Consider the following 9,758-nt stretch of genomic DNA (forward strand, 5'->3'; position numbering starts at 1 on the left):
TTCAAAATGTTTCCAAACTTGGTATTTAAAGGATGTTCCTGGTCCAAGCAGGAACAAAGCACAAATTAGGGATGTATAAAACATTATAAAATAGGAACTATCTACAATATACATATGGATCAAACCATCACACTGTATACAATGTTATATATCAATTATACAATGACACAATATTCTACGTCAATTATATCTCAGTAAAGTTGGGGGGAAAATGATCCATAACAAAAAAAGAACTCTCCTATAATCAAAAAGTCAGGTAATAACCAGTGATGATGAGGATGTGGAGAAATTGGAACTCTCGTGCACCAGTATGGGAATATAAACTGGTATAGCCAATTTGCTAAACCGTTCAGCAGTTTAAAATGTTAAACATAGATTTATCATATGATCCAGCAATTCCTCTCCTAGGTACCTGTCCAACTGAATAAAAATATATGTTCATACAAAGTCTTGCATGCAAATGCTCATAAGCAGCATTATTCATAATAACCAAAAAGAGAAAACAATCCAAATGTCCATCAACCAATAAGTGGATAAATAAAATGTGGTGTATCATACAGTGGAATATTATTCAGCCATAAAAAGAAACAAAGCACTGACATATCCAGGCAGCAACATGGAGGACCTTGAAAACATTATGCTACATGAAAAAATTATGCTTACACAAAAGATCACATATTATATGATTCCATTTACGTGAAATATCCATAACAGGTAAAACCACAGAGACAGAAGCTAGGTGAAATGGAGAGACTTTAAAACAGGCACAAAATTTCTTCTTAGGGTGATAGAAATGCTCTAAAATTAGACTGTAGCGATGGTGGCACAACTCTGTAAATTTACTACAGATCACTGAATTGTTCATGTTTATGGTATATAAATTACACCCCCAATAAAGGTAAATGTCAGAACTATAAAGATCCAGAAAAGGAAATGAGAAATTCTACTTATGCAATATAAAGAAGCTTGAAATAAGTCAAATTCTATCACTGGCTCTACCACTGATTTTGCTGTGACTGCCTGCGGAAGCACCCTCTCCTGCCTCTCTGGGTCATGGCTGCTCATCGGCAGCTCAGGAGACAATATGGATAGGATGTATCCTTTAGGACAATGTTTCTCTGAGTTTGCCGGCCGTCACCCACTCAGGTAAAACATTAGATCCCTTAGCCCACCAATCCCACCTACTTCCATATCTAGTGGAAAAGGAATGCAGGGACAAAAAAGATAACTAAGGAGAAATAAAGTGATAAAAGCTATACCACCCACATTGCAGTTACTGTAGGTAATAAATAACTCACCTTGTAGCTTACAAGTAAGTAGCTCATAAAAGCCATAGAAAGCACCAGCTGGAGTGGGGGTAAAGGAACATCTGAAGACCCTTTCAAGTTTTCAAGTGGGCTATGTGCCCCAATATGAGAATCAACCTTAGCTCTCTTCTGACCCTAACATATTGTAACACTGTTCACCAATTCACCAATTTAGAATCTCAGAACCGGGGTGCCTGGGTGGCACAGGGGTTAAGCGTCTGCCTTCGGCTCAGGGCATGATCCCGGCGTTATGGGATCGAGCCCCACATCAGGCTCCTCCGCTATGAGCCTGCTTCTTCCTCTCCCACTCCCCCTGTTTGTGTTCCCTCTCTCACTGGCTGTCTCTCTCTCTGTCGAATAAATAAAATCTTTAAAAAAAAAAAAAGAATCTCAGAACCATTAGGGCTGTAAGGAAAACTAAGTCTAAGACCTCCCCCTGAATGCTTCATCCTACTTCTCTAAATCAGCCTCTCAAAGACTGAAAAACACTTGTGAGGGAGCCCTTTCCCACTCACACAGAGCAAGGAACATAAAATAAGATAGACCCGGGAGGTACCCTTGACTCCCTTCTCTCTCATCCTCCACAAACAACACATTAGTAATACCGCGGACCCTAATTTCAAAGTATACCCAGAATCGGACTGCTCTTTTCCATTGCTACTACCCTGGCCCAAGCCACCACTACGACTCAGCTGAACATTTGCAAGAGCACCCTTATTAATTGGTCCATTTTTCCACTCTTGCCCTTCAGATATATCGCTTCATTCAAAACCCCAAGTGGTTTCCTACCTTTCGCAGAATAAAATCCAAAGTCCTAAGTCCTGTCTACAAGGTCCTACACGATCTGCATCACACACACACCACTTATCATACCTCCCCTTCATTTCCCTGCTTCCCAGTGAAAGAACACATTTTCACTGTTCTTCTAACAGAGCAAGCCAATTTCTGCCTCAGGGCCTTTGTACTTGTTGTTCCCTACCTAGAACATGCTTCCCTCAGCTACTAGCATGCCTGTATTATACTCTTCTTTCAGGCCTCTGCTCCAATGTCACATTATCAGAGGAGCTTTCCCTAACCAAGCTATTTAATACAACACTATTCTATCACTCCATCCCTTTACTATCCTGCTTTTCTTTCCTTCTTAGCACTCACCACCACCTAATCTATGTTATATATTTATGTTTATCTTCTTATGTCTCTTCCCACTGGAACACAAACTCCCTGAGAACAAAAATTTTAGTTAGTTCACTGCTGTATCCCTAGTACCAGCAGTAGTTCCCAGAACATAGCAGGCACTCAATAAACTTCTCCAGTTATATATAAATTTTTTTTCAATAGGTTGAGTTATGAAGGGTAGGCACCCGCCTTCTCATCATCAAGGTCTCTACAGAAAAAGACTGCCAATAGTTTACCCCTCTAATCAGTGAGTTAGTCCACATCAGAGAGAAGGAAAAAAATCTTTGAAAAATGCTAGTGTGAAAGTGAGGAGCCTGTACACACCGGTGACACTTGGCAGAGTTCACTCAAACCTAGAGATGCATGGACGGCCCTTGCTAAAGCCTTCCCTCTTTCCACAAGGTGGCACTACAGAGTATCAGGGAGTGAGTTTTCCCTGCCCCTCTAAAATTTGGAAGGAATAAGATTAACTCCAAAGAAAACAGAGGAATAGTTTAGTAAAATCATGTTAAGTGCAATTTCCAAAGCTGGGATTTGCATTATTTTGGAAAAAAACCAGAACTGGCCTTTGGAGAGCAAATGAAATTTTTTTCTAATAAATGAGAAGTATAAAACTGCAGAGGTATATATTTAATCCTCTTGAGAGGACAGACACATTTAAATATCTGAGTAGCATCTATTCAAAGTTAAATATCCGGGGGCGCCTGGGTGGCTCATTAGGTTAAGCGGTTAAGGGTCCAACTCTGGATCACAGTTCAGGTCTTACTACTGGGGCTGTGAGTTCAAGCCTCACATAGGGCTCCACCCTAGGCAAGGAGCCTACTTTAAAAAAAAAAAAAAGTTAAATGTCCATTAAATTAGAGCCTCAATAACCATTACCCATTCTGTTTAGTTCAAATCACTGTTTTTACTTGTTTCAATAATTTAACATTTAAAAAGCATATATTCCATCATAAAAGAATTCCTTCTCACCAACTTGAATTGTTGAACTCTGGGTCATACATTATTCCTGGGAATACAAAATATACACCCTAGCTTCCCTTCACCTTATTAATCTCGTCAGTATTTAAAAGCATATGCATTTTAAGGAAAGCTGTCTAAAACTGTAAAAATGCAAAATTCATGAAACTTTCCATAATTCTTAGAGACGTCATTACTATGAGGTATGGAGGTGACCATACCTCAATTGACCAAATTCAATCCATTCACTAAAACTTAAAGAATCCTCTACACAATAGAAAAAGGGCAGTATCAACTCTGAACTCCTGTTGATCAATGTCGAGAATCGTTGCCCAGAATGATGGTTGCTTTACTGACATCGTCCATGTAAGCATTAGGAAGCAGAACAAACACAGACCTTCACACCACAGGCTGTGACCTACTAGTGCGCTATGGGCTGTAACATCAATTAGCGCCTCCAGGGCCAGCTTTGGTTTTTAGTGGAATAGAACAGAACAATACGAAACAGTGTTAAGAGAACAAAAAGACAAACCACAGACTGGGAGAAAATATTTACAAAATATATAACTGATAATGGATTTATATCCTAAATATACGAAGAACCCTTATAACTTGATAATAAGAAAAAAACCAATCAAAATACGGACAAAAGATCCTAAAAGATCAAACAAGACATACAGATGGCAAATAAGCAGAAAAGACGCTCAACATCACAGATCACTAGGGAACTGCAAATTAAAGCAATAATGACACTACACAAGTCCTGGAAAGGCCAACCCCAGAACACGGACAACACTACATACGGTGAAGAGGCGGAACAAGGCTTGCTGGTGGGAATGTAAAATGATACAGCCACTCTGGAAGGCAGCCTGGCAGTTTCTTAACAAAACTAAACATACTCTTACCATATGATTCAGCATGGAGTGCCTTGATACCCAGATGAGTTTGAAACTTACATACTAAAACCTACACAGGAATGTTTATAGCAGCTTTATTCATAACAGCCCAAACTTGGAACCCACCAAGATGTTCTTCAGTAGGTGAATGGGTAAACAAACAGTGGTCCACCCAGATGATGGGATATTATTATTCAGTAATAAAAAGAAATGAGCTATCACGTCACAAAAAGAGAGGACTCTTAAATGCATACTGCTAAGTGAAAGACACCAGTAGGAAAAGGCTACACACTGCATGGTTCCAACTATATGACAGTTCTGGAAAAGCAAAATCTATGGAGACAGTAAAAAAATCAGGGGGTTTGGGGGACAGGGAGGGATGAATAAGCAGAGCACAAAGGACTTTTAAGGCGGTGAAAATACTCCATATGATACTGAAATGGTGGATAAATAACATTACACATTCGTCAAAATCCACAGAACTATACAACACAAAGACTGAACCCCATGTAAATTATGGCCTTTAGTTAATAATGATTCTTCAACATTAGTTCATCAAGTATAACAAATGTAGCACATTAATGCAAGATATTAATAATAGGGGAAACTTGGGGTGCCTCGGTGGCTCAGTCAGTTAAGCATCTGCCTTTGTCTCACATCAAGATCTCAGGGTCCTGGGATCAAGCCCCCCCCATCAGGCTCCCTGCTCAGAGGGGCATCTACTCCCTCTCCCTCTGACCCTCCCTTCAGCTTGTGCGTATGCACATGCACTCCCTCTCTCTCTCTTTCAAATAAATAAATAAATACAATCTTTTTTTAAAAATTAAATACAGAAAACTGTTGGGGCTCAATTTTTCTGTAAACCTAAAACTGTTCTTAAAAAAAATAAAGCCTATTAACAAAAGTACAAAATGAAACAGTACACTACACATGGTAAGGGTGAGTGTGGTCCCCTAAAATTCCAACTATATATATTTACACAGAGAGATGCGTGTGTGTGTGTGTGTGTGTGTGTGTAAGACTGGGTCACTTTGTAACAGGTACTTCTTAGTGTGGGTCATGGTCCAAGAAGTTGAAAAGATACTGCTCTCAGGGCCTCATAACACCCAACTACATGAAAAATCACCATACTGCCATCACCATTTACCGGTGCTTATTATTAGGCACTGATATGCACTTCACACATTCTCAATTCTCACACCAACTCTCCAAGACAGATAACCATCCTTCACTTCCCAGCATAAGGAAAGGAGGTGTGCAGAGGTTAAATAACTTGTCCAAGATCACTGAGCTAATTAATACCAGGGTGAGACGTGACCCTGGTCTGACTCCCAAGCTCTGCTCTGAACCACTACTCTAAACTACCTGCTATGAAATACAGAAGGAAAGAGCAAATGTTTTAATAAATACTTCCCTACTTATAAAAACTTCCCTATTATTTAATAATTTCTCAATTAAGTCTTATCTTCTATTCATGTTTGAAACTATCTGAAATGCAAAGTTAATCAAAATAAAGGGAACAAGAAAGAATCACGCATTTTTTCCTAATCAACTAACTGTACAGAGTATCTGGTTAAAACCATATAAATGTTCTAATTAAATTTTCTTGACCTGTCAAAAATTTAAATTAGGTATACTCCAAATTTTCAGAGTAAGATTTCCTCTGTCTATATATTTTTTTGTAAAATTCAAGAAAATATATTCTTTTTTTTTTTTTTTTTTAAGATTTTATTTATTTGACAGAGAGAGACAGCCAGCGAGAGAGAGAACACAAGCAGGGGGAGTGGGAGAGGAAGAAGCAGGCTCCTAGCGGAGGAGCCTGATGTGGGGCTAGATCCCAGAACGCTGGGATCACGCCCTGAGCCTAAGGCAGACGCTTATCGACTGTGCCACCCAGGCGCCCCAAGAAAATATATTCTTATATGTATTTCTTAAAACATACCTATCTACTCCTAGGTATATTTCCAACAGAATTAAAAACCTGTCTTACACAAAAACTTGAACAGGAATGTTTACAGGAGCTTTATTCATAATAGCCACAAAGTGTAAACAGCCCAAACTGATGAATGAATAAACCACTGTGATGTAGTTATAGAATGAAATACTACTCGGGCTTAAAAAGGTGTGAAGTGAGTGCTACGACATAGATAAACTTTAGAAATATAATGCCAAGCAGATGCAGCCAGATACAAAAGTCACATGCATGATCTCATTTACATGAGGCATCCAGACTAGGCAAATCTACAGAGACAGAAAGCAGAACAGCTTGTTTGCCCAGGGATGGGGGGGCAGTGAGAAATGGGGAGTGACTGCTAAGGGGTACAGAGTTTCTTCTTTCTGGGATGATGAAAATGTGCTCAAATTAGACATAGTGCTGGCTACCCAATTCTGTGAATATATTAAAACCAGTAAATTGTACACTTTAAAAGGGTGAATTTTGGGGCGCCTGGGTGGCACAGCGGTTAAGCGTCTGCCTTTGGCTCAGGGCGTGATCCCGGCATTATGGGATAGCCCCACATCAGGCTCCTCCGCTATGAGCCTGCTTCTTCCTCTCCCACTCCCCCTGCTTGTGTTCCCTCTCTCGCTGGCTGTCTCTATCTCTGTCGAATAAATAAATAAAATCTTTAAATAAATAAATAAATAAATAAATAAATAAATGGGTGAATTTTATGGTACGTGAATTATGTATCAGTATTTAAGGGGGGAAAACATATCTAGCTATGCCAATTATCTAACCTACATAACCTATACAATCAGTAAAATACTTTTACCAATGGAAATAACTTTAAATAAACACATTATCTTCTGTATATTTTTTTCTCGAGTAACATTTATATTTCTACAAATTGTTTTTTCATATCCTTTAATATCAAAAGAACTAATTCTTTTGTTAGCAGGAAAAAAAGCTTAAAACAACAAATATATCTAGCAAAATAAGGTCTCTGAAGAACACTTTAATATAATCATGTGTATGGATATACCATAGTTAATTCATCTCATGATATAAAATCAGAATACAGTTTACAAAGGAAAGGCAAGTCTTACAACACTCCTATCTTCTTACAAATGACTATCCATTTACTCTTTCAGGTTTGAGCCAGCTCTTTAATACCATGATCCTACTTTCAATTTGCTTATAATGCTCTGAGTTACCATTCTTGAAATGTTTCTCATCTTTAGAAAACTAAGCAAAAGTGAAGTGTGGAAAACAAAAGTCCCACTGCCTAGAGATTATCTATGCCATTTACAAAGGAAACATCCCTAAATAGATGTCCCTTGGGCTTTGTGGAATCTAAATCCAGGCACTAATGACATGAGCCATGATAAGACGTCCTAATGAAACAAGACAGACCACTGTTGTTATAGCAGAGTGACATGGTAGATAAAGTTTCACCTAATTCGGTGAGTTACACGGAAGAATAGTTCAGTGTTAGAATTGTTCAATAACAACTGCAACCAGGATCTAGAAATCACTATGAAAAGGAAAACTAAACATTAATTTACTATAATCTCCATATAAAACTTGTCATAAAAAAGACTGCCGAAGCTTTGTTAACAACTTTAAAAAGTAAAAGAAACCTCAACATTTTAAGTGTTCACAATAAATGCCTTGCTCATATTTTATGCTTAAAAAAATTGCTTGTTGAGGTAAGGTACATACAGAGCTACAAATTTCTTTTTTCAAATTCTACTAGTATTTTAAAATTTTGTTTAAAAGATATATTTTAGAGAAAACACACACACACAGTGAAGGCAGAGAGAGAATTTCAAGTGGACTCCCTACTGAGCATGGAGCCTGACATGGGGCTCAATCTCATGACCCTGAGACCATGACCTAAGCTGAAATCAAGAGTCCAACACCTGGGGCGCCTGGGTGGCACAGCGGTTAAGCGTCTGCCTTCGGCTCAGGGCGTGATCCCGGCGTTACGGGATCGAGCCCCACATCAGGCTCTTCCACTATGAGCCTGCTTCTTCCTCTCCCACTCCCCCTGCTTGTGTTCCCTCTCTCGCTGGCTGTCTCTATCTCTGTCAAATAAATAAATAAAATCTTTAAAAAAAAAAAAAAAAAAAGAGTCCAACACCTGACTGAGCCACCCAGGTGCCCCCAAAGTATTGCCCTATTTTTTGTGTTTTTGTTTGTTTGTTTGTTTTAATTTATTTGACAGAGAGAAAGAGAGAGAGAGAACAAGCAGGGGGAGCGGCAGGCAGAGGAGGGAGAAGCAGGGACCCCGAGGAGCAGGGAGCCTCATGCGGAGCTCAATCCTAGGACCCAGGATCAGGACCTGAGCAGAAGGCAGATGCTCAACTGACTGAGCCACCGAGGCGCCCCAATACTGACCTACTTTAAAGTTTATCTATCTAGGTCATCTCTACACACAATATGGGGGGCTTGTACTCATGACCTTGAGATCAAGAGTTGCATGTTCTTCTGAGTCAGCCATTGACATATTTTATTTATTTAGTTCAATTAGCCAACATATAGTATATCATTAATTTTTGATATTGACATATTTTAGATCTTAAAATGAGAATAAGGTTTGTAACAAGATACTTAACATAAAAGGACTTCAACAATTTACTGATAATACGAACAGCTATTATTTCCATGCTTACTATGTTCATGGACACAACATTTGTTTACCCATATTGTATCATTTGATGCTCCCAACAGACCTCGAGAGCAAGGCGTTAAGATGATCCTGTTGCTGCAGACAGACCAAAGGACTGCCCAAGGACACCTAACTAGAAGGGCCAAAATGTCTGACCTAGGAATGTCTGACTCCAAAGCCTGAGTTTCTACTCTCATAGTTCAAGAACAAAACAGTGCTAAAATTCATGAACACTTAAACACACACATACACAACTATTCAAGTTCTCCATCTTGATGAAAGTATAAGAAACAATCTTTATCCAAAAGTTATCAGACGAGAACATAAACTCCAACTACTTTTTATAATGGAAGAACTCACCTCATACATATAATTTACATGTACCTTTGAAAGCAAAATATTATAAGTATGAACTTCAGGGTAAATTGCAGAGATTCATTATAAAACCCAAGATGAATGTACTCAACAGCCTAAACTGCCTCCAGGAAAAAAAAAAAAAATCTTAATAAAGGCTAAAAGGAAAATTTTGATGCCTTGGCACTCATATGAATTCACTTCTTTTATGAATCTGGTATGGGTTCATAAAGATGTGGATTCATGAAGATTCACCTGAGGTTTGGGTCTGCTCAAATACTAGAAGAGTATTTACAAAAACATGCGTACAGGGGCGCCTGGGTGGCACAGCGGTTAAGCGTCTGCCTTCGGCTCAGGGCGTGATCCCGGCGTTATGGGATCGAGCCCCACATCAGGCTCCTCTGCTATGAGCCTGCTTCTTCGTCTCCCACTCCCCCTGCTTGTGTTCCCTCTCT

The sequence above is a fragment of the Ailuropoda melanoleuca genome, chromosome 14 (genome assembly GCF_002007445.2).
Source record: "Ailuropoda melanoleuca isolate Jingjing chromosome 14, ASM200744v2, whole genome shotgun sequence".
NCBI classification, from domain to species: domain Eukaryota; kingdom Metazoa; phylum Chordata; class Mammalia; order Carnivora; family Ursidae; genus Ailuropoda; species Ailuropoda melanoleuca.